At 41.1% G+C, this 25,567-nt stretch overlaps 1 protein-coding gene across 7 annotated transcripts in view; it reads right to left on the reverse strand.

Moving 5' to 3' along the window:
* TJP2 (tight junction protein 2) overlaps positions 1-25,567 on the reverse strand; it is a 65,737-nt gene that overhangs the window by 35,628 nt on the left and 4,542 nt on the right. For 3 of the 7 annotated variants that reach the window (XM_082783789.1, XM_082783790.1, XM_082783792.1), the window contains exon 2: positions 17,460-17,580. The gene's annotated coding sequence lies outside the window, so the exon portion shown is untranslated. Of the gene's footprint in view, positions 1-11,863; positions 11,888-17,456; positions 17,581-17,696; positions 17,716-25,567 lie in introns of those variants that run through there. The other 4 variants (XM_082783795.1, XM_082783794.1, XM_082783791.1 and 1 more) reach the window with 3 other exon arrangements.

The raw sequence follows: 25,567 nt of genomic DNA on the forward strand, positions 1-25,567 counted from the left end.
TCCTCTGCTCTGGTGAGGCCCCAGCTGGAGCACTGTGTTCAGCTCTGGGGCCCACAGTGCAAGGAGGACATGGACATGTTAAAACTCATACACTGCTACATACAGGGCTCAAAACTCATACAAAACTCATACAGGGCTACAGTGATGATCAAAGGGCCGGAGCACCTCTCCTACAAAGACAGGCTGAGGGAGATGGAGTTCTTCAGCCTGGAGAAGAGACGACTCCAGGGAGAACTTACAGCAGCCTTCCAGTCCCTAAAGGGGGGCCTACAGGAAAGCTGGGGACGGACTCTGTCAGGGAGTGTAGTGATAGAATAGCTTTAAAATAAGAGACAGTAGGTTTAGATTAGATATAAGGAAGAAGTTATTTACTCTGAAGGTGGTGAGGCACTGGCACAGGCTGCCCAGAGCAACTGTAGATGCCCCATCCCTGGAGGTGTTCAGAGCCAGGCTGGATGGGGCTTTGGGCAGCCTGGTCTGGTGGGAGGTGTCCCTGCCCATGGCAGGGGGTGGCACTGGGTGGGCTTTAAGGTCCTTCCAACCCAAACCATTCTGTGATTCTATAATTCTGTTAAGACATGGTATTAGTGTTTTTTTTTTTTTTTCTTTAATCTCAATTTTTAGGAGCACACATTCTATATTATCAGACAAACGTGCTTTTTTTTTTTTTTTTTTTTTTAATCTCAGCTTTATTAAGTCACTTTCTTCCACAACTAGTTCCAGGATTAATCGCACAGTTTATATAAAGGAAATAGACGTCCCCCCAAAGGGAAAAACATCTAATACTCTAGAGATAAACCATACGCATTACTTATCAATCCCACCAAGACCCCATGGGAATAAGTAGCAGAAAAATTCTAAACAAGAGCTTTGAACCCATACAAAATGACTCTCTATATAAAGTTAGAAACACTACATTCAGTACTAAAAATAAAAAGAATCACTGCCATGTTTTTGGAGTAAAGCTTTTTATTCTAGCCTGAATTCTTTATTGTAATTTGACCTGAATGGAAGTAGTTAAGTACCTTTACACTTGCCTGCTCCTACTTCTCATCAGCAGAATGAGGACACCTTAAAGGACCTCAGACAAAGCCGTAATTTCTCATTAAAATGGAAAAGGTGAACAAAACACACACAGGAACTTTCTGAAGTCCACTTATATTCCACAGTACTTGTTATCTCTGCCAGTAAGAATGACAGTCATTCCAATTCAGTACCTAGAAGCTACATGTATATAGGATTATATGGTGTTTTTTAAAACTATAATACTTACTACACAACTATGTTTTTAACAACTGCTCCCTCTGTAACTATTAGAAGTGGGCAAATGCAAAAACAGCTACCTGAGCTTTTCTGACAACGTGCTTTGAAGAGCAGTCCTTATTTAGCATTGCCATGAAGAAAAAAATGATGTGAAGGGCAAAAAGAGGTATATTCCCAGTAGACTGTAACAAATTTGGGATGTAAACTCATGATCAGTTTACAACCTTGACATGCTACACCAAGAACATACATGTAAAAGTTCTAAAAAGGCTGGAAGGGGGTGGAAAGGATGAGCAGAGTAGATTACTTTTGTTACAGATGAATTCTGTTGAGCTTAGATACATACATATGCATCAAAGAACAGCACAGTATCTCATTACAAACTAAACAAAAGTCTATTCAACAAGAAGAAAAAAAATGATTGCAACCAGAATACAGCTCCAAGATCCACAGGTCATACCTACCAAAAATTTAAAGACTCTCAGAAATACAGCTTAGATCTATTTCAGGAGCAAGTCCCCTCAAGTATCTTTTGCCCAACAACACTTCTGTTATTACCCTACTGAAATTATGCAGCAATTGTTCTAGTGCTTCCCCCAACAGGAAACAACCAATTGTTCAAAATTTGCACAGGGAACAGCTTCAATTGAAATACAAAATTGCCATTTTTGAGAAAACATACCCCATTTCCAGGGGAAAAAAAGAAGAGCAAAAATGTATTATTTTCTTCATTTTTCAGAAAGCAATTTCTGCCTCTTGAGAAGTAGCACTTTGGAAACTAACATTTTTTCCAGAGTTTTTTTTTTTTTTCCTTCCCTTTTTTATTTTTTCTGTTCATGTTGTTTCAGAGGAACAACAGAAATTGCTTTCCATTAGTGTTCTGGGACATGCAGCATCGCTCCAGTAGAGGAGCCCTGGAACATTCACTTACACAGGCACAGCAGGGGTCCTAAGGGAAAGCACAAGCCTCACCTCTCAGCTCAGTGCATGCTCAATCTTGCAATAAAGTGCTTTTCCCCACCACCTCTTTTCAAAATAAATGCTTCAGGACATAAGAAGCTGCAAATAGCGCAATTTCAGTTGAAAATCAAAACTAACCTAGGTAAAAGGCCGCTAGATCAATAGCTCTTGAGTGTGCAGCATATAAATTATTTTCACTTTCCAGGGTGTGCGTGCGTGCTTACGTATATATCTGTATATATAATATACACATACATGCATGCACTGTTTCTTTTTTCAAAGTTTTCCTGGATTTTCACTTGTAATACTGTATGGAATAAGGTGCTGTACACATTTTTTCCTGAACGCTACAAGGAAGGTAATGACAGACAGGTCATTAAGTTTACAGTCCCTCTAATCCCAAACAGTTTTAAAGGTTGTCTGACTTCATCACTTCTACTTGATTTAACCGTAAAACCTAAAGCATTTATTTCTGTTCACATTGTTGCTATACTTTCTGCTCTTTAAGATGCTCACGCAAACAAAGTCCAAGAAACAAAATGCAGTAGCAGTTCGGGTACAAGGTGAGTTCAGCAGGACACTTTTTTCTTGGCAACCATAGAAAACTGTACTGATGCACCTGTGGGACAGGGAGGTAAAACTCAAAAAGACATTTAAGTTACCTCATTTAAGTTATTAGCTTATCTGAAAAACGTAAGTACAGCTGCTATTACTTAAGTGTCCCACTTCAGAATCAGCCACTCTGTGCAGCCAAAGCATACAGTTTACACTTGAGTCTTAAAAATTTGAAAGAAACAAAAACCAAAGATATCCATCCTGTGGATGGATACTATTTCCAGTTCTTATTCAACCTCAGTGCTGTACCTTCTACTGCTACTGTTTCTGAATGCTTCTGCTCCTGGCACCCATGTCAGAACAGGAAATCAAGGCCTAGAAGCAACCAATTCTAGCATCGAGCAACTACTGCTGCAAAAATGTGTTTCTGCTATTCCATGACCGTGATAGACTCTGATTGCATGAATGTCATTAGTTATCCAATAAAACTCCCAAATTTGAGAAAAACAACCTGGTTATTGCCCCACTGCTTCATGTAACTTGTTTTTTAAAAGATCGATGCATTGCTGGGATACAATCCAATCAGGTCAGCATTTATATTTAATTATCCAGTCATAATGTGAGACAATTCAAACAATTGTACAATTGTTAGCTCTTGAGCTCAGTCCCAAACCACATTAGATTTTCTTTCCCTGTTAAGTTTTCTAGTTTCCTTTGTTCTATTAATAGGAAAGTGATACACCATATTCTTACAAGCATTTTGCTTTTGTTGAAGCGTTCCTGTGGCAGTACAATTATATACGGCCACATTAGCTTTCTTTTCTTGTCTGGCAGAAATAAACTTGAATAAGGTTCTGTATAGTACAGAAGTTTTGATGGTATATTGAACTTTAAGACTACATCCTATTACTACCACAACATAAATATAAGAGAAGGTCACTGTCACACAAGGTAGATTAAAAAAAAAAAAAAAAAAAAAGCTGCAACTTCATTTGAATGCCCATAATACTAAGAATACAATTCAGACTTGTTAAAAAATGTTAAAAATTGACAATTCAAAAAATCTTAAATCACTGTAAAATTAATGTAGTAGTTTTGAGTGAAGTTGTATTTTCAGTATCATTCAGATAAATACCACAATGGCTTGTATATCTTGTTTCTTAGTCAGCTCTTACAGAGCCACTAAATTTCTTAATCACCGCACAGCAAAACTATTGATCATTCTGTTGCCCTTGTCTTAAAGCAGATTCCCACTTCTCTGATATTCCAGCTCTCAAAGAATTTTTACAGTTGTTTTCTAGTCCCAGTGCTCAAACCTCTCCTCCTTCCTTTCCTTCTGCCACCTCACTCCTGCCCCCAAAGTCTTAAGCAACCCACCTCTCCCGCTCAAGGTGTCTCAACAGCTTACTCAGCCACGCCAGAAAACATTGCTGAAGTTCACTCAAACTTTAACATATCTTGCTCGTATCCAACACAAGATGCAAATCTGTTGCAAAAGGGGTTCACCGTTTTTTCCTGACATCCATACAGTGACACCTAGGATTACACTTGAAGGGTTGTAAATCTCACATTGAGACTCCTCCCAGTACACGTGGAAGAGGAACAAGCGAACAAACAAAAATATCTCAGTTTCGTCCCAATGCGTCAATTACCATGAGATAATAAGTTCAGCCAGATGCACCTGCTTAGCAAACCACATTCAGAATCCCTTTGCTCACAGCAAAGTTTCCTCCTCAGGGCCTCCTGAGGACTATAATTGCTTTTTCAAACAATAAAACTAAGCATAAATACTCCCCTCAGCTCTACATATTTCTGGTCCAATTCCACCAGCAACCTATTATCCCATACAAAATTGCGTTACACATACCTGATCACACTCACAGAATACTTTAAGATAAGAAAGCAATAGAAAGGAAGGTGAAGATGGAAAAATTTCAAGTGTTTTCCATTCCTTCTCCCCAGTCCTTTGGCAAGGGAGGATGTGAAGCTGAAATGCAACATGCAGTTATGGACTAGCACATGACTCTGCTAACACCCAAACACATTGACATAAAGAACATTTGAACCCTCCCAGCTTACGTAAAATACCATCGGAGTAATTTCATGACAGTAGTCAATCGATCACAGGAGGAGGGTGAGGAGGGAGGAAGAGTGTGGACTGAAGTCAACCACCCCTTTTTTCTTTGGTATCAAGCAAGTAACTTCCACTTGGCTGATTTGTTCCCATAGCGCTAATCTGAGTTTATCTGCAGCCATTCTTGCTTCACTTGAAAGGATGCCAGCAGAACAATTTGAAACTACAACCCTTGATGCAGTCTTTCTGCCCAGTCAACACTTCTCATGCATGCAACGTCAATGTAAGGAACTTCAGGCATCTCTCCAAACGTTAAGTGAAGCCAAACTGTCTCACCCCTACAAAACAGTGTCATTTCCACTGAACTGCACGCTGAAGTGCACAAAGGATAAACTGACCAGAACTGAATCAGCTGAGTGACAGAGCAAATTTTATTCCCCCTTTCACAACTACTAGTCTCCTTCATAAATCACACAAGGCTTTGAAAGAACTGGGAAAGAGAAAAAAGTCCTTCTGCGCATGTGGCTAAAAGGAAATCTCATGGCTCAGAATCTCTGGGATCAAGAAATGCTTCCATTGAGTTATTGCCTAGAGCAAAGCTCGGTTCAGCAGCAATTTTATTCTCAACCACGATTCAGAACAGAGTGTTTTCTTCTTGTAGTTTGATCCACAAAGAAGAACATTTTACACTCAAGGATCTTCTGACACTACAAGCAGGAGCAAATTATGATGAAGTGTTCTGCCTCCTCCCCTCTTAAGAAAAAAAAAAAAAATACACACCTGTTGATGGGCAAACAAGCCTTATAAGAAGGCAAGAAGAATTAAATCCATTTTCAAATCATTGTGACCCATGACTTTTAAGTCCATCCTTACTGCTGCAGAAGACATTGGGAAAGTATTCACCAGCTTCTACACAGTAAAGCAGCAAAAGAAAACTTGGAAAAGAATGGAAAATGGAGTCAAATTATTACAAGAGGTGGGAAGCTGGTAAATGAAATGTAATGAGTGCAATCCCATAGTTAAACACCACAATACTGTTAAAATGGCATCATAATAACCTGTCAAATTAAGAGGTACACAGAAAACGACAAACCGTGCACTCGAAGCATCCCCATGTGTCAGGCCAGATTATAAATACTTCTCATACACCCAAGGGACAGCAAAGGCTGATGTACCAATAGTACCCTGGTACATGGTTTTTCCACATTTCATCAGGAGCTTGGCAAGTGTGTCCGAGGCATGTTGACAGAAAAAGTCCCCACCTTCTTCCTCCATTTTCTGTATCCTTGCACTTTAAGTTCACTGGGCACTGTCCACAAATTACTAGGGGAGTGCAATTGCCAAAGGATAGCTTTTGGAAATGCCAGCAGGCATCCATCTGCAGTCAACACTCTGCGTTAAAAGTCTGACCCCAGGCCTTTTGCAGCCTGACCTACTGTAGTACACCAGCCACGCTGAGAAAAAGCACACACAAGTATTTGTCAAGCTGGTCAGCAACTGAAGGGGAGTTCCTGCCAAAGCACAGGGTCAGGAACAACATCACCCCCTTTGATGCTGAACAGCAAAACATTTTCAGGAAATGTGAAGCGCTGGAAAATGAAAATTTACAGCCAAACCCTAACCACCACACAGGTCCTCAAGCAAAACAACGCTAGTACAGACATACACAGAAATAGGAGTTCTGATGGCACCCTCTAAGGAACATGTGCACACACATTACCAATCAGCTATGCTACTGCCACTCTGTTTGTTTAAAAACGTTCCCACGCAACTCTTTCAGCAGAAGAACCAAAACCACTGACCACCCTTTCTACTTATGGAACATAAAATTACGTAGGAAAACAAACCAATTGATAAAGTAAACTGTTATGCATTCTGTCCTGCAACTCTTCAAAAAGCCTCTGCAACACTGTACAGAAGAACCCTCAGCCCTGGCCACTAGAAGAAACGCACATTATCCAGCAGATTTGTGCAGTGCTGGGATGCAGAAATAAGTGCAATTGGTGCCAAGCGCTGACCCTGGCAGCAAGCTCTGTAGCTCAAAGGCCAACAGTTTGTCTCTGAGAGCTCTGTTTGCAAAGCCTGGAATGACAGTCTATCTGGACATAATGCATCCTCTACAAAAAGCTCATATAGGCTACACATCCTAAGGAGCAAGCATCTTGAAATGCTTTCCTATCATCTGCGAGGTACGCATGTGCAAAGGAAAGACATGGCAGGCTGAATAGATACTTCAGTAAATCATAAATAAATAATAGGTGTATCATTTCTTGTAGGTATATAAGGAAGCTGTTAGATCAGAGCTGTGGTTCTGCAAAGCTTTTTTTTTTTTTTTTTTTTGCTGCTGTGCTTTGTTTCTTTAAAAAATAATCATTTATTGCAAATTCAGTGGTGAATACTTGAAGCACTGTTAATCAAATCTAGAGGCTCCACCAGCACAATATGTAAAAAGATACTGCTCTCTGCTTCACAGGACATGACAGAAGGCACAAACACACACACCTGGAAAACTGCTGACAATCATCTGCCTGCCAAATTAACTGCTACCAGTGCAGGCCTTTAAGGAGCATTTTCATCTTCATTGTAGTTTTAAGTTACTGGATAGAGGTGCCTGGAGGGTTCATGAAGGCATCTCCCTCACTGTTAAGGAAGTTAGATGATACCTTATTCTTGCATAGCATCAAATGTAATTGCATATATGTATTAGTTTCCATTGTACATTCCATCTAAGAAATGTTTGGGAATATAATTCTGCCTTAAGGCAGCTACTTGGAGTCCCAGTCTGTGATCAGCCTGGATCACACAAAGTTCTTGTCAAGTTCTGCATTTTGATGACAAGAAATATATTCCAAATACAGGTTTAAAATACAAAATGATTTTAAGTTCATTTGCATTTTAAACACAGCCTTGAATTCCACTATATTATTTGGCTTGTACACCATATACAGCTCACTTCATTCATAAAAGAGTTCTGCAGCATCAATGGCATTAGCTTCCCAAGAAAAGACTGTAACTTTCTACTTCACAAAGAATTCTTTAAAAACGTTTCAATTGTCAGTTAAATCTGCATGTGCCTTACCTTTTTAATAACCTTAAGCTGTGAAAAACAGAATTCCTAGAAATAAAGCCTTGAACTTTATATTGTTGGAAGATCCTCATTAAAAAAATATAGCAGAAACTAGAAGTCATAGCTGTAGTATCTCGCTAGATCATTTTTTCTGTCTTCTCTAAAATAATGAAAAAAATGTTGTCTTTATAAAAGAAGCAGAATTATGGACTTTAATAACCATAAAGATTATAATCACTGGAGGAGCCACGCTTACAGTTTTTCCCCCACCAACGTTCAGTACACTTAAGAAACTTTAGCTCTTTCACAATCTCTAACAATAATAGGAAGGAGAAATCAGCCAGAGCTCCCTTTTTTGCTAATATAGACGCTGCCACTGAATTCACAGCCAAAACAGATGAATTCCAAACTCTTAAGGGCTTACAGATTCCCACTCCCACCCCGCCACCCAACATTGACAGAATCAGATCCAAAAAGCACCGGCCATTTGGAGGTAAGGAGAAAGACTGGCAACACAGTCTACCAACCCACCCTGTGCCTAAATATACCACAAGTCTTCCACTTTGGGAACAATTGTATTTTTGAAGTATTCACTTAAACAAATTGAAGGTGAGTATAATTTAAACAATAGCCCTCTAAGGTGTTTATCTGTAAAAACAGAACTCCACCATAGCTCAGGTGGTAACTGTGCAGTGTCAGCCTCTCCACTCACCTCAGGTCAACATGCTTCAACCCTGTTCTTGTAAAACCCCTGCAAAGCAAGTCACCAAAACCCACTGACATTGGTATTTTATGCCAAATTTCTCTCAACAGAACCACCAGCACACAGCTGCTTATTAGATGCACTGCAGCAACAGAAGTGCTCAAGCACCACAGGAACCACATCAAAGAGCCAACAAGATGGATTCAGAAGAGGCAAAATGGATAAACACAGCAGATGAGGAAGACCACGGAACAAGATGGGTGGAACAGGAGTAGGATGGTTACCCAGACTGTCTGGGTAATCCTTTCTGTAGGACTTTTGTTCCCCAAACAAACACACAGAGTATTAACAGTTCGTTCACTCCAGGCTAATAAATACCCATACCCCACCTAGCACATGTTACAGTTAACACAGAGAAACACCATACACAAGCAGTATACTTACAGTACTAATTGTACCTGAAGCCACAAAAAAATGTGTTGTTTACCATAGTTTCCACTCACATTTTAGCAGAGTGAACGTGTGTGTATGGTGGGCAAACCACAGACAAGCTCTGCTTCTGCCTGCACACCACACCAGGTCTGCCATCCCACCAGGTGGCCTCCACCACCCTCAGGTGCTTCGCAAGCGTACCAAATGCTTCCCTTACAAGACAGGTGTCAGAAAGCATGTTCTCCCACTAAAGCACACAGCCACATAAAGACTGTTAGTAGGGTCTCAGGAGAGGGAGAAAAAATTAATTTATTTTACACCATGGAGTTTGCTTCTCCACAGAAGCAGGATTATTTTTGGTTAAAACGGTGACCCGCACCCCCAGAGCACAACCAGCGTTTGAGACAAAGTTCTGCCCTTGCCCTCCCATGGTGCGAGGAAGAAGGCAGCACCCCACGCCAGCCAAGCCACACACAGCCGTGCCCTCAATGCTCTTCGCTTCTGCTCACCGGCCTGAGCCTCCCAGCTCCGATTTAACTGGGGGTGCGTGGAAAAAAAAAACAACACAGAAAACGCGATTTCCACGGTCTCTCAGCCTCAGCTGGCCAGCTTGGGTGCAGAGTGACCCGGTGATGCTCCAGTCCACCCTGCGCAAGTCCTCCACATCAGCTGCACGTATGCTGCTAAGCGGGACGCCGGGGCCCACGTTAGGAGCTACGAACACCCGCTGCACCCGTTATGCACGCGGTGGGCGAGGGGAGGCTACCGACCTGCTCCTCCCCTGCCGCCGGCCCGCGTGGCTCTCTCCCGGCAGAGCCCTGCGTCGCTCCCATGGTGACATGGCCGGGCCACCCGCTGCCACAGGCGATAATGGCTGAGCCCACTGCCCCGCACACCCCCGCCGGGAAGGGCTGGAGGGAGCCAAGGGGAGGTGGTGGCGGGGGTGGCCAGAGCCCAGCACAGACAAAGCCGGCACTGAGGAGCCCGCCACAGAGAGACTTTGTACCGCCGGGGCCTGGCCGCCCTCAGCCGCTGGCCAATCCGGCCTGCGGAGGCCCCAGGGAGGCGAAGAGACATTGTCATTCTCCCTGGGATGAAAAGAATTGTTATTCTCCCTCTACAAAAATATTTCTTGTCTTCTTGCCCTTGGCAGCTGCCAGTAGCTGACGCGTGTCACGGGATAAACCAGAGATGTCCTGGGTCCAAGCCTGGGTGGGATTTCTGGAAGTAGTGCAAAGCTTTTAGATGGCACTCACAGCCCTGCCTTACCAAACACAAAGGAGCCCATCACTTCTACCTTTTCGGTCCATATGCTTCCTGAAAGAAAGCCCTCCCCCCCCACCCACTGATATCCTCAACCCCACAGCCTCCACCAGGTGCCCTCCCATCACCTAACTTTCCGTATCTGTCCCAAATGCAGCAGTGCTGCAGTTAATTCAGAGCCTGAATTGACCATGTTGTTTTTGAGGCCATTATTACGTATTTAAAAAAAAAAAAAAAAACATGCTCTTGAGGTAACAGTATTCTCAAGGGCTTGCAGAAATGACTGGGCACTAAAAAGTGGAAGACTGGCAGAAGTTCAGCCGCACTGTTGTATGCACAGACGCAGATTCTTTTCCCAGTGCTACTGTCTTCCTGGGGCTGCATTATTTTGGGTGGATGAGTCAATACTTGAATCAACTCTTGGAAGGAAGAAATTAAGGAGGACCAACCATCAGGGAAGATCTTTCTTAAGCCAACACTTTAAAAAAAGAATGCAAACAGCATGTTACTTTGTGTGGCCTACCCTCAAATTTGGAAGGAAAAAGGCAGGAAAATGCCAAAGCATTAAGTTGGCTCTTCTTTCATTTGGTTCCTACCCTCAAGTTTTACAAGTAACTTACACCACCCAACTTCTGTTGAAGTATGAGAAGTCTAGTATATGTGCAAACATCAAGGTCGCTAGGAAAATGAAGCACAGAGGCCAGTCTCCTCAGATAAATGGGGTTCTGTAGAGCGAGATATGAGAACAGCATCTGGCCTCAAGAACATCTTCGTGAGATGCAGCAGGGCAAGGCACTTTTGCCCATCTCTGAAATTGAAGACAGCTTTCTAAAAAGCTAGCACAGGCTGGCAGTATCAGCATAGGACATTATGCCACTGCTTCAGCAGCGAAAGCCACTACCCAGTACACACCTCCCTGAAATGACTGGACATGATGACAATTATACGGGCTAGTTTTTGCTTTGATAGAATACAGTAGGATTTTGCTGCAAATAAGTAGACAATTTTAAAAGCAAGTATATTTTTAGCCTAATGGTAATGTGTTTTTTTTCCAATGAAAGCAGTTGACAGGCACAAAGTGAGACAGGGAAAGGAGTAGCCACTAGATCACTAATGCATTCTCTTAACACACACATATCAAGTTCACGGCAGCAAAAAGTAGGGCACCAGCCTCCTGCAACTGCCTCTCTCCACACAGGCTCTGGCAGGGGATGAAGAGCCAGTTCTGCCAGCTCCCCCTCTTGGCACAGCCCCCTTGGAGTGCAGGCAGAGCAATGTAAGCCTGTCCCATTACAAGACCAAGGAGGATTACTTCTCATTACATGCAAAAGCCATGGCTTGGCCTAAAGCCTCCTTTTATCATGTTTTATGACTATCAAAGCCACATGGTGTTAACACTAACAGTGAGGTTATCAGACTTTACTTCCCTGAGCTGCAAGGCTGCCACCATAGTTAACACACTTAGCTAGCCTGAGGTAAGTGCAACACAAATGCAGGAACCGACCACAGTTATGCAGGCAAAACAGACTTGTTTTTAATCCCTTACCACAAATCATCACCTGGGAAGGGCCTATCAGTTTGTCTCCATTCAATTTCCTGCAACAACAGATGGAAAACAATTCATTCGGGCTTATAAGAATATCTCTTACATTTGTCCATAAGAGTACAGTGGACATATAATTTTTTCTGCCTTTTTATTTCTTTTCTCAAACAAAGCAGCCACCCTACCACAATAGGCAGATAAATTGTCCTGTAACAGCCTGAAAAAGTGAACAGTGACTCTTAATGCTCAGGCTCACACTAGAGCTTGGCCAAGTGCCCAGATGCCCATACTGATGTGACAATCAGTGCAATCACAATTTAAAAGCTATTAATCCTACAATTAGTCCACAGAGAAAAGACTTTAAGGCCTTCCTGGGTGCTTTCTTCTTTGGATGGAGCTATCCTCCCGAAGTGGGCATGTAGTTGGGCCTTAGGAAGGAAGGATGATGCCACTGAAACCAGAAATGGAGGGATACAGTACAGCAGTTTAACCAGTGACAAGAGCTACAGAGACAACTCCTCTGGCACAAGTTACAGAACTCCTACAGCAGGAAAGAGACCAGGTGCTCGGGGCACCCAATTTACCTAACAGCTATTCCACTGGAGGACAGCAGCCGCACTCTCTTCCCTTGTAAGCTATAGGGAAGAAAAAAACCTTAAAGATGTGCTTGTTTGAGCTGTGTTTTAAGTGTATAATTAGATGCACCTTCTATTCCAGACTATTTGTACTGATGTCTACACGACCCTGTCCCATCAATCATGAGTGACTACACAGAATATGCGCAATCTAGCCAAAATTAGCTTGGGACAGCAGCACAAGCAGAAGAGGAGCCAGAGACCCAGCAGGACAGTCTGTTCTGTCTATGCAGGTCTCTGCATGCTCAAGAGTGAGTGTCTGGAAGCAGGGCTGCATTCAGCTTTCACTCCTTCTATTTCAAGGAGAACGTCGAGGTGCAACTGAAGTCAGTCCTAGAAAGGATGCTGTTTCATGGAAAGTAATGGCTGGTTACCAATACCACGTCAAGATTACATGAATCGGGCTAACAATGTGCAGCTGTCCTCAGCAGTGTTTAGGACCAGCTATTCTGCATGTGCAACGACTGTAAAAGCAGTATTACATTCCAGGGGTTTCATGAAATGTTACACAGTTGTTCAGAGTTTACTATGAACTTCCATGGAATGACTAATCATTATTAGTTGTATGAGAAGCATGGAAATAACTTTTAATGACCACATTTTCCTACTGAGACTTTCAGCTTAAGTAATCAAGGCAGACATTGTTTGCCTAGGATCAGATTCAATCCACAGTCTGTGTAGCGCTAATTTAAAGACATTGCTTCTGCAGCTTGCATCGTGTAAAACCTAGGATGTATTCCATAAATTATATAATTTTACTGTGAATGTAGTGGTTGTGCTGCTTCTACCATCAGCAGAGGGAACACCCATTTACCATTACACGACAGGATGCAAATTTAAAACCAGCAGCAGCCTCCCAGTTACTCCTGCCTACAAAGCAAGGCTGTTCAGCAATTTGCCTGCAGCAACTATGAGTGGTTAGGGTGTTGTGATATAGGTGGTCTCTCCTTCCTTCCCATCCTCTCCACACCCCTAATCAAGCCTTTTAAGCGGCCCCTCTGACAATCACACATATTTAGTTATTTGTTTGTAAGTGGAGTTCAACACTTAATAGTGCTAGACAGCATGTCAAACAAGCAACCTGAAAGAAGTGGGAACTGTTTTCAGTAGGAGACACCGGGAATGTATGTTCCTAGTCCAGCTATTGAACTGTCTGAACACAGTCATCAATTTTGCTTTTGTTTTTAAGCAAGTGTTCATGATCTTTTGATGAAAGGCACTGCAGAAGTTTCTAAAAATACTGTGTTGCCAAACAGCCTTTCCCCCTTCCAATCTCTTTAGACTGCTTTTTGTCATCCGTCTGCAAAATCACACAAATCAGTCAGCCCAGTCCTACTTAAATGATTCATAAATCCAATTATGCCCACTTCTTTATATAGCATGCTAGGCCCTAACAGGTTCAACCTTCAGGATTAGAGGATGTGTAGGTAGGTGACCTCTGACTCTCTACCTGCTCAGGACATACATATGGTTCAAATACACAGCTCTACACTGCAGTTAAACCACACAAATGGCACAGTAATCTTAATCTGACTTGAAGGGACAGGAATGCTGGAAGAAATGCTGCCCTGGCACTTGTTACTGTGTGTAGGAGTGAATCCAGTGGTGTGCCACCAAGATGGTGGGGCTGGAGAACTGACCCCGCAGCTGGAGGCTGTGAGAGCTGGGCTTGTTCAGCCTGGAGAAAGGACGGCTGCAGGGGCAGCGAGCAGCAGCCCATTGGCACCCACAAGAGGGGTGCAAGCAGATGCAGCCGGGCTCTTAACATTGCACGTGGGTGGAGGACAGGAGAAAATGAGCAAAAGCTCAAACAGGAGAGGTTGGAGCTACAAGGTATGCAGCTTGTAGAGTCAGGACCATTGGCCATCACTGGTCTACTGCAAGGATGCAGAAATATATGTACTTTCCATGTTCCAAAGCAGTAACTCTGAGGCTCTTATTTTAGAAAGCATAGGTGTTCTTGTAAGAAACATGGACCAACTTAAAACTGTATCCCATGCACCACATGTAATTCTTCTGAGGTAATAACCAGTACAAAATTATTCACAGCTCACTAAGCCACCTCTTTTGACCTTCATGGGGGATTTTATTTTTTGCAACCTAGACATACAGATTTAGATATTTTGCAACCTAGAAATTTCAAGTCAACAAAGTTTAAAAGACGTTGGTGAAGACTTAGAGTAAGATGCAGCATCATTCTAAGCTAATGAAGTTCAAGTTCACAAAAATGGGAAAAAAGTACTGTGACAAATCTGTTGCATGATCAACAACTAGGACTAGGAACAGCACTACAGCATTTCTAACTGTTAGTTTCTATAACATATAGTATTTTTTCTCAATGGTTTTGAAATCTTGGTCATCAAATCTATTAGATCTCACACAAAGATTCCAGAGGTTTATTTTGCAAAAAAATAGTAAAAAGACACTGCTACTTTTGTGTGGCTATATCTTTGAAAAAAAAAGTGTGAATTTGTATATAGATGCATAGGACCTTTCACAGGACAAATAAAATCAAAACAACAAAGGCATTTGGTAAGAGGCACTAACAAAAACGATAGCAGAGAGAATAAAGAAATATACCCTCTATTTATCCTAAACATGTTTATGCTAAGTACATTTTTGTCTTTGCAGTGTTTTAAACTGTACAGCAGTGTGTTGAGAAGTATACTGGTAAGCAAATGAAATACTGTGACATAATGCTAGAGAGTGATGCAGGGATTTAGCACTGACTATCTCAAACCTTCCTTCTCATCCTTTATAATAAGTTTACCAGCAGAGTAAGCAAAATTAAAACAACTTCTTTTGGTATACGCGCTTTGACCTCTATAAATTTAAGAAGCTAGTGCTGTTATTCTGAAAAACAAAACAACAAAGTAGTTTAAACAAAGTCAAACCACATAAACATGCACTGTGTTTCTCTTCAAACATCATACAAAAGTGCATATCCACCCTCAAAAGGATCTCTCTTCCTTGCCCTCAACTTGCTCATTTTACACAGAAAACACCACATGACCAGATTCTTCTTGAACATTCATTTTCCTTACATCTCATTTCCTTCCTCTATCCTCCATTTTCCTTGACTGCTCCTTGCAAAGCTGTGAAACAATCTTCTGCTTTTAGTAATTTATCTGCCTTCCCTCACTAGAAGTCAAGCCCTTACAACATCAAAAACTTTACCATGGCAATCAATTCTTATGGCACAAGTTAAGACAGCACCGTAAAGAAAAGATCCATTTCTCATGCAGCTCATTACGTTTATTAAGAACAAGAAAAAAAATAATCAGAATGCACAAGACATAACACACTCTAAACATTCTTGTCCATTTTTTTTCCTGATACAGAGGTTAATTTAAAAAACAAAGCTCCAGACAGCAGCTCTTCAGCCAAGATTGTTCTTTAGAGCACTAAACTAAAGCTCTGCTTCAAAGCTCTGCCTCTCCCTATCCTATTTATACTGGCAAGCCTCCTGCTGAAGAGCTTGTTAAGAAACGAAGCAGTTCTGCAGCCCTATTTAGTAATAGCAAGGTCGCACACAGACTGAGGTATTGTGACCACTTTCTGGGTGCTGCTTTTCAGGAAAGACTAGAATTAGCTTGAAATCAGTCCCCCTAGATTGAGAGTCCAGGGAAGAAGAGAGAGAAGAACCACCAGTTAGAAAGCAGATGGACACAGCCAGTCATTCGCTTGCCCATTCTGTAACTCCTGGAAGCTCACAAGCTGGGTAGCTGGATGCAACCTCTGAAGTATCTTTTTATAGGGGATAAATGGTTCTGGAATTCTGCTCAGAGTTGGGCTTACGTGTATCAAATTCCCTGCTGTAAGGCTAGTGTACCATTCAACTTGAAAGCTTTTCATTTCAAGGAAACAGTGCTAAAGAGTCTGCTAGAGAACCCAGCTAGAACATTGCTGCCTATCCATGCATCAGTGACATTTTCACATCATGTTTTCCCCCACACAGCTCCCTGTTGAAACAGGGCTTGCTTGTTTGTTATTTTATATAATGCCAACATCTTATGCCTTTTTTTTTTTTTTCCTTTTTTTGTTTGGTCTTTCTATCACGTCTTTAGAGTCTTATTAACCAGCATCCTCTCCCTTTACTCCCAGAACATTAACCAAAGCCACTCATCTGTTAGTTTAAGTGTATCACAAATTAGGAAGACCAATCAATACCCACATTTCCAAGTAAGTAACTAAAGGAGCAATAGCTACTCATCTCTCAAGAATGAAAGATAAGTCAATTTTAGCTTTGTAAAACCAACATAAATATCGTTTGCTCTCTTAAAATTGTCATCTGTTAATGACTTACAAAAACAAGCCAAGCGTGCTTGACTGACACATAAAAACTAAGTACGCATTTTATATTCTCTCTGGAAACACTTGAGAAAATGTTTCTAGTGTAAGGTTAAGATGCCAAAAGGATTATATTTACCTTAATGATGTACTGTAAGAAAATATGCAGCAAAACAACTCTCTTTGTGTGTGGCTATTCTGTTTCCCAGGACTCTACTGAGTCACTAAGCAATTCCCATTAATATTACCCTCTGTGCTTAAAGTAATTTATTTATTCCCAAACCCACGCTAAATATTTATATTTGCTGAAGACACCACCATAGATTAAATCCATTCTTTACCAACGTTTAGCTAAGAGATGAACTAGTCCAGGCCTGTGCATTAGTATTTGCATAACTTTAGCACAATACTGAGTTCATTGCAGAAGTCTCTCCTCTTCTGGAGGCCTGTGGTACATCATCAAGCTTTCAGTAAGTGTGCGTGTGCTTGTTCTAAGTTGCTACGGAAATCCAGAAGAACTAGTTCTGATTTCAATATATTACTTACTCTACTGAGTACTGCTTCATAAAACCTTCTAAAAGCATAGCTTAAAGAATGAACGTGACAGACAGAATGACAAGAATCCATCATTTCAAAGTAATGACTGGTTCTAACGGATGTAACTTGACCACTACCTTGTGAGGAATGTTGCTGTTTGAGAGTCTTGGTCTACTTGCTGCGAGATGCTCCGGGCGCGAGGTGCAGTTCTGCTCCCAGTCCCACTCGCACGGAGACGGCAAAGCCGCACTGTGCTCCCTGAAAAACAAAGCCTCATTTTAGTTTTGTGTAATCACAAAAGAACAGACTGAAAGCCTGTGATGCTAAAGTCCTTGAGATAAAGACGATACATTTTCCCAGTTAGTCTGGCATACTTGCACTTCCCTGGCAGTCAGGTTGAAGCAGTGCTCGAAAAAAGGAGATGTCCATCCATTTTACACTTGCAGCAACACTATGCAGTTCAAATCTAGCACTGTTCCCCATCAGGCGCCCACACAGGCCTGCATACAAGGAAAAAAATGCATTCTTGCAAGCTAAATAAGGTACAGACAGGAAGCATGCTTATTTTCCATGTTGCACTTGTCTTCTCCTTACGGCATTTGGGCCTTTTGTTTTGATTTATTCTTTAGCCCGATAGCTTTGTTCACACAAGATTGTACAGAGCTAAGCTAATAACAGCACTCCAAGTATAACCTAGCTAAAAACCGATGCATATGCTCAAGTTATTTCAGCTGGTAATTTTACAGCTCCACTTGCCAATTACAATCTCATTGTCTACCCCTTCCCCTCTCAGGGCTGCTTAACAGGCCTCCGTTACCCCTCTGCTGCGCAAGCTGTGTGTCAGCTTCCACTCAGCATTCCTGTCAGAGGGCTCCACCTCTCCCCACCCCTCCTCACAGCCCTTCATTATCCTGTGTAGGAGAACTGAAAAGTGAGTGGTTTAACTACAGTGAAGGGCAGACTTTTGACAGGAATAGAAACAGAAGCCAGTGGTTAAAAATTTCTTCTTCCCAGCACATCTTGATTGTCTTAATTCTTCTCAAAGAGCATCCTTCCAAAGTGTCCCACCTTCAAAATATAGCCAGAGTTCCTTAGAAGCATATTATATTTAAAAAAAAAAAGTGATATTCTTTTTTTTTTTTTAGATTAATAATCCATAGCTACTTCTGTATAGAAGGAAAGCCATAAGAAAAATAATGAAGGAATTTTGCAGAACTACAGTCTACACCATGTTTTATTGAAGTGTCTTCTGTGCAGCACCCACTTTTCCCTGAGTACAACCATAATGAGGTCCCAGATTCAAAAAAGCACACTTCAAGCATCTAACATTTTTAAATGCTACATTTGGTCTCATTAACTTCTTTAAAACCTCACAAATGCAAACACTTGCCAGATGTCACATTGTCCAGCTAAAATGTCATTTTCCATCTCTGCTGACTCCTCCAGCACAAAAGCAACTTTCTCAAAGTAATATGCTACTCTTTTAAATCAAGGTAGGATTTCTGAAGTCACAGAAAAAAAAGAATGCTTAACATTAATTTCTATTATCACCAAAAAGCAACCAGAGCTACACATTATGAACAAACACCAGCTTCATTGTTTCAGTCTTCATCACTCCAGGCTGTATGCAGAATAAATAAAGTCTTTTGAAAGCAGTAGAAAAGTTACACAAGGAAGCTAAAACTATACTACTATTAATGTTATAATTTGCATCTCTCTGTGAAGATACCAAAGCTTTATAAAAATCCATCTGCCACAGAAATCATATTGCCATTCCAAGCAAAAAAAAATGGAAATAGGAAAAGATACTTTATAATGCCTTTGACACGGAAATGTAAATGAATACCTTAGCAAAATAATGTATTTCCTTTTCACAACTTTCAAGTGATAGCACTGGAGCTGGCGTCACATTCTAATGCTAATTTTTATTTTAGGAATAGTTTAGAGCAGTGAACGAAAAATTAAGTTAAGAATGCACCTGAATTTGTGCAGTAAGGAGTCAGACGAGGATCTCTACGCCCTACATTTAGTATTAGCTTTTGGAAACTGTCTCATGATGTTAATTAATATATGCACTTATGTAATTATATATTATTATTAGAAACATACATATACTTTTAAAATGCTTATTTTGATTTTTATATGAACTTGAGAGTACCTCTAGAAGCTGAATGAGAAGCAGATGTTAAAGTGAATTATTAATTTCCTTATTCCAGTTGCATAGAACAAGCAGTCTGAAGCTACAAAACGATCAGTGTTTTTTTTCTTGAACTTAGTTCACTTTGCAGCAATAATTTGTCATCAGCCTTTAGTTCCCTGAAAGATTTAATGAAAACATAAAAGGGATCCCGATTACAGTCCAATGACAACAGCTTTTCTGCTTTTGTGAAACAGTTGGAATAGCAAATCCAAATGTAATCCAGATACATCTTAAACAGCTTGGAATTCCAGGCATATATAACAATTGTATCAACTAAACCTCTCTGTGAAAGGAGGAGATGCCTGATTAAGGACGCTGGGAAGAAAAACAAAGATTAACAGGCTAGTGTCTTTTGCACTTCGATACTGATGCTCAGAAGCAGATGAAAGAGAAGCAACCCCATATTTGAGTTACAAAACAAAAAATAATGGGTGCTAAAGTTAGCTAGTTTCATTTTTGGACAGCTTGTTTCAGGCTGCGACTCCGGCCAAACAAGCCCACTTGAAAACAAAGAGGAATTTTGCAAGAATGTACCGCTACCTTCCAACACAATTCCTCACAGTATTGAGAGCAATCATGTAAACCTTTTGTCAACATGTAAAGAGAGGCCAAAAAATTCTAAGAGATTGGCATGCAGATAACTTACATGAAACAATCAAAGGAAGTCACAGACTAGGACGCTCCGCTGTCTGTGTCCAAATACACTGTACTAAGAACCCCTCTTACCAGGCAGATTTTAAAAAAGAAGAAAAAAATAAAAGCTCAACTACTCATTAATACAATACCAAAACCCTAGGACAAACTTGCAGAATTCTTGTGTTGCTAAGAGCCTGGAAACTGTTGGCACCAGTGTATTTTCTGGACTACTTTTTTGTGGGTTTGGAGATACAACTGAAAAGTCATATTGTGCTCTGTGCTTGATTTGCTTTTACTGCTGCTATCACTGTTAGAGGAAGTACTCTTTTGGAAAAATTACAGGAGAAATCTGAGTTCAGTTACAGACAAATAATCACATTTTTACTTCAAACTTATCTTTGAAGTCCTGCTTACACAGAACTATCCCAAAACGGTAGAAACTTATCTAATAATTGGTCTTGAACAAGAGCCTATGCCTGCACTATGCCTGAAACAAGGAAACAGTCTTCTAATGCAAAACAAAAATACGAGACTAGAAGGGCAGGGATGATGCCCATCCATCAGTGCTACTTATACAGGGACAGGTAGGAGAGAGATATAATCAACCCCCTTTTCATGCTGAGGTTTTGAGGGAAACAGTGATGAACAAGATAAGTCTAATAATCAAGTTGTGTTGTACAAGAAAGCATTTTGTACTGTTTTAAAAAAACCAGAATGGTCTGTATTTCAGAGTTGGAACATTTAATGCCCTTAACTGATATATTTTTAATAATTAACGCTTCCCTCTCAGAAAACTGAATTCTTAAGTATGAGCAACTCTTGTTTCCTAGAAGAGAAGGGAAGTTGCACACATGCAGAGAAATGTTCTTCCCCACTTTTACAAGCTGTTAGTTCTCCCATAGGTAAAATACTTCTTTTTTTAAGCAGACGGACATCCACACAGTGGGCTTAGCAGTGCCCAGCAAACATGAAACAACTATTTTGATTTCTTTCTGATGAGTATACAGCTGTTTATCTTTTCTGTTCTCAAGCAAATTCCTGATTTAGGAATAACGTCTTCTCCTGATTATTCTGCCAGCCAAGGACAAAAGGTACACAGAAATCTCAAGCAAAACCACAAAGTTTAACTACAACTGCAGATGACAGATTGCTTGGAAGCTACAAAAAAATAGATTACCTGTTCAATGAACGATACACCTCTTTTCTGATTAAAAGTTTTCATAACTGCAAGGCAAGCACAGATTTTCCCATTATTATTCCCTGATAGTATTTTAACACTTACCCTGGATGCTGCCACAGGTTTGCATGTCTACCCTCAGGAAGCAGCTCCCTCTTGTTAAGGGGAGTAATTCCTATTGCTGCTTCTAAAATAGTTATATATTTCTTGTACCGCATCCTGCCTCTCTCAGGAGTTTCACCACGCTAAGTTATCATCCAAATGCAGTTTCTGCAACTGAAGTCATGCCTCTTCACTTATCTGAACTGCTGTTTTTCAAAACACGCTGCGAGTTTCAAGCATGTAAATAATGCTTTTCCCCCCCTTGCCCCAGCTTGGAGAGTTAGCAGGAGAGAAAAACCAAAGAAAAACTCCCACCAGATTCCCCTGAAACGTCATTGTTACATAATTCGATCTTTGAATAAGACACTAATGAAAATGATTGAAGAGACAATCACGGTTCTAAGCCTGGCCGGATAATGCACACTCTTCAATTGACTAATCCTTTGCTAAATCTCTGCTGCCTATAATCTTCCAAGTACTAATGGAGCCCTAGGTAACTTCTCTGTCAAATCAATCCAGGGAATGAGAGAGATCTGCGCAGAGAACTTGGGACTTTTTTTAGACATGGGAAGACAAAAACAGATTTTTCTTCAAACTTTCTCCTCATCACCACAACATGCTGGAGGTGATATACAGTCAGAAAAGGCATGGATAAACTTTCCCTTCCTTGACTTGTTGCAGAATTAAGAAAGCTAAAGACTCCGTTACAATACCTACTAGTCGTTCAGATGCGTCTCACACAATGCCTGTCTCCACTTTCTACATCAAAACTGTTTAGCCACGAGGAAGGTAGCCTCAGGTACTAACTACAAAGGCAGATGTGGATGTAGAAGTTGCAATAACAGTGATGTTTTGGAAGTGCTGCAGTACCATCAAATGACAGTATTAAGGAGAATTTGTGGATTGCAAGAAGATGAGCTAAGGAACTATTTTGATGTTATTCAGACAGTAAGAGAGTAAATATGTTTTGTATATAATTTTAATGTATTAACTATATTACTACAAAGGTACATAACTGTTATACAGAAATGTTAAAAGAACAGAAGTGACAGGAAGTATTTCTTCTAAAGCCTTCAGCTACAACAACTCCCTCTGTACATTAAGTTATTCTCTATTCTGTTATTCCTTCAAGGGTCTGTCTTGGGACCAGAGCTCTTTAATATCTTTATCAGTGACAGAAATGATTGAGTGCACCCTCAGCAAGTTTGCAGCTGATACCAAACTGAGCGGAGCAGTCGACACAACATAAGGAGGGGATGCCATCCAAAGGGACCTGGACAGGCTGGGAAAGTGGGCCGATGTGAACTACATGAGGTTCAACAAGTCCAAGAGCAAGGTGCTGCCCCTGGGTCGGAGCAATCCCAGACATGAGCACAGACTGGGAGAAGAACTCACTGAGAGCAGCCCGGCAGAGAGGGGCGTGGGGTTCTCATGGACAAAAAGCTTGACATGAGCCAGCAGTGCGTGCTTGCAGCGCAGAAGTCCTGGGCTGCATCAGCAGATGGATGGGCAGCAGGTGGAGGGAGGTGATTGTCCCCCTCTGCTCTGCCCTTGTGAGGCCCCACCTGGAGTGCTGCGTCCTGGTCTGGGGTCCCAGCACAAGAAGGATGTGGGGCTCTTAGAGCAGGTCCAGAGGAGGGCCATGAAGTTGATCAGAGGGCTGGAGCACCTCTCCTATGAAGAAAGGCTGAGAGAGCTGGGGATGTTCAGCCTGGAGAAGGGAGCCATGTTCAGCCTGGCTTTAAGGAGACCTCACTGAGGCCTTTCAGTACTTAAAGGGGTCTTAAAAGAAAAGGATGTAGAGGAACTCTTCACTCAGATAATGATATGACAAAGGGAAATGGTCTTAAACTGAAAGAGGATAGATTTAGATTAGAGAAGGAAATTCCTCACTGTAAGGATAATGAGGCACTGGCACAGGTTGCCCAGAGAATCAGAACCACTACGGCTGGAAAAGGCCTTCATGTTCATCTGGTCCAACCATCCCCCTACCACCAGTATCATCCACTAAGCCACGTCCCTAAGCACCATGTCCAACTTCTCCTTAAACACCCCCAGGGATGGTAACACCGCCATGTCCCTAGGCAACTTGTTCCAATGCCTAACTACTCCTTTTGAGAAGAAGTTTCTCCTAATTTCCAACCTAACCCTCCCCCGGCACAACTTGAGCCCAATCCCTTTAGTCCTGTCAGCCTTCAATAAGAGGCTGACACCCAGAGAAGCTGTGGATGCCCCACCCCTGGAGGTATTCAAGGCCAGGCTGGATGGGGCCCTGGCCAGCCTGATTTACTGGGTGGCATCCCTGTCTATGACGGGGGGGTTGGAGTTAGACAATCTTTAAGGTCCCTTCCAACCCAAGCCATTCTATAATTCTATGCTCTCAAATGAATGCTAATAGGCTATCTGTGAGACTGATCTCAGAAGAGCAAAACAAAATTAAGCCTTTTTTAGATTCAGGGAGTACAACCACAAATGACTGAGAGAAGGTAACATTCAGTTTCCACCTACCTACTTGCATGCTGACTTGTATGGAGTCTGAAAACTTGTGATGTATTAAGCAAAGTAATTAACATATTAAGCACACAGAAATGAAATTAAGAAAACAATTACTTTTGCAAGTCCCAAAAAAGCACTTAACTACAACTTCAAAAGTCTGTATAGAAAGTATTAAGAAGCTTAAGAAAGTGAAGTACTACTGGAAGTCTCTAAGGACAGTTAATATCATTAAGCTTGCATGCATCCTGGCTTTTGACAGCTTTGTCAGATCTATTGTGAAAGCAGTATTGACTAGGAAAGGAAAAGACAAGGAGGCAGCAATTCCATCTTTTCAAGAACCTTCTAACTGCAGCAATCTATGCCAATATCCAATTTTTACTAGAACACAAAAACAGTTTGATAAAATTCAACCTTCCTTCAAAGTCAGTTTTGTCATCAACATCAGTATTACAGCAATTTCTCCTCTGAAGTGCTGCTGCTTCTTTCTGTCCTCCTCAGAACTTTTTTGACCCTTTTTATTTTTTTTTTCCCCCTTATAAATCTAAGGAACAGATCTCCCTTATAAGAACTTCCTGGAAGCATTTTTTAAAGCCAGAGCAATAAGCAAAGTTTAGAAACCATCCAGTGCACCTTTGGACCATTCTTTGACTCCCTGGGGAACTAAATCTGACTAGGCCTCATGGTTAGCCTTATGCAAACCTCACAACCAAACTCGTACAAGAAGCACAAGCTTCTTCCAAGTAAAGTATCATGAAATCTTCAGATATCTAGAGGGAGTAAAGACTGACTCACCATTTATCAACTTCCTTCAACTTTGTTTGAAAATAGAAATTAAAAGCTACTAGTACACCCATTGTTATTGAAGGACTACATTTGCAGAGAAAACAAAAGCTTTAAAATATACCTTCATCCATTGTTTCCTGTTGAGGAGTTATCATCCACTCCCCTTCTTCTGGTTTTGTATTTTTTTTCAGGAAAAAACAAGTTTTATTGAAAGAACATAGCACATTCTTCCTAACTGGGAACGTACAAGTGAACAAACTTAATCTAAGAATTTAGATGTTAAAGTATGTGTCAACTTCAAGAACTCATGGTCCTCAGCCATATCCACACAGATAACTGCAAACTGCCTCAGAGTTCAGCTAAAAAGATGATTTGCTTACTCAATGTATTTGTACTCTGCCAACTTTCTCCCCATGGATTCCACATTAATTACTTAGTAATCAGTTTATAAAATAAAGAGAATCCAGTAACATGCACTTCCAGCAAATTAATATAGTGATATATAGTGCCAGAGTGTACTGTGGCACTATATCAAGGCTTGGAACCCGTCACTGTCTTACAAAGCTGCTATAGGGAACAGGGATGCATGCAAACGTTAAGCTTTTCCTATGCCTTTTTCGAAGTCTCCTACTCTTTTTCTGTGCTTCCTTCGCTGCAGCAGAAAAAATAAGTGTGCTGGGGCAGTGATTTCCACCCTGGTGAACTTCTACAGAGGACTTTTGCAAATGCAGTTCAGAGTATTTTCATTGTATTGTGTTTTCATTCATGTTACAACTGAGTCTAAAATTTTTGCAGTGGATGGTTTGGAAAGTAAGACATTTCAGGGAAAAAAGGTGAAAGCTCTTTTCTTC

The sequence above is a fragment of the Aythya marila genome, assembly GCF_965140915.1.
Source record: "Aythya marila genome assembly, chromosome: Z".
NCBI classification, from domain to species: Eukaryota; Metazoa; Chordata; class Aves; order Anseriformes; family Anatidae; genus Aythya; species Aythya marila.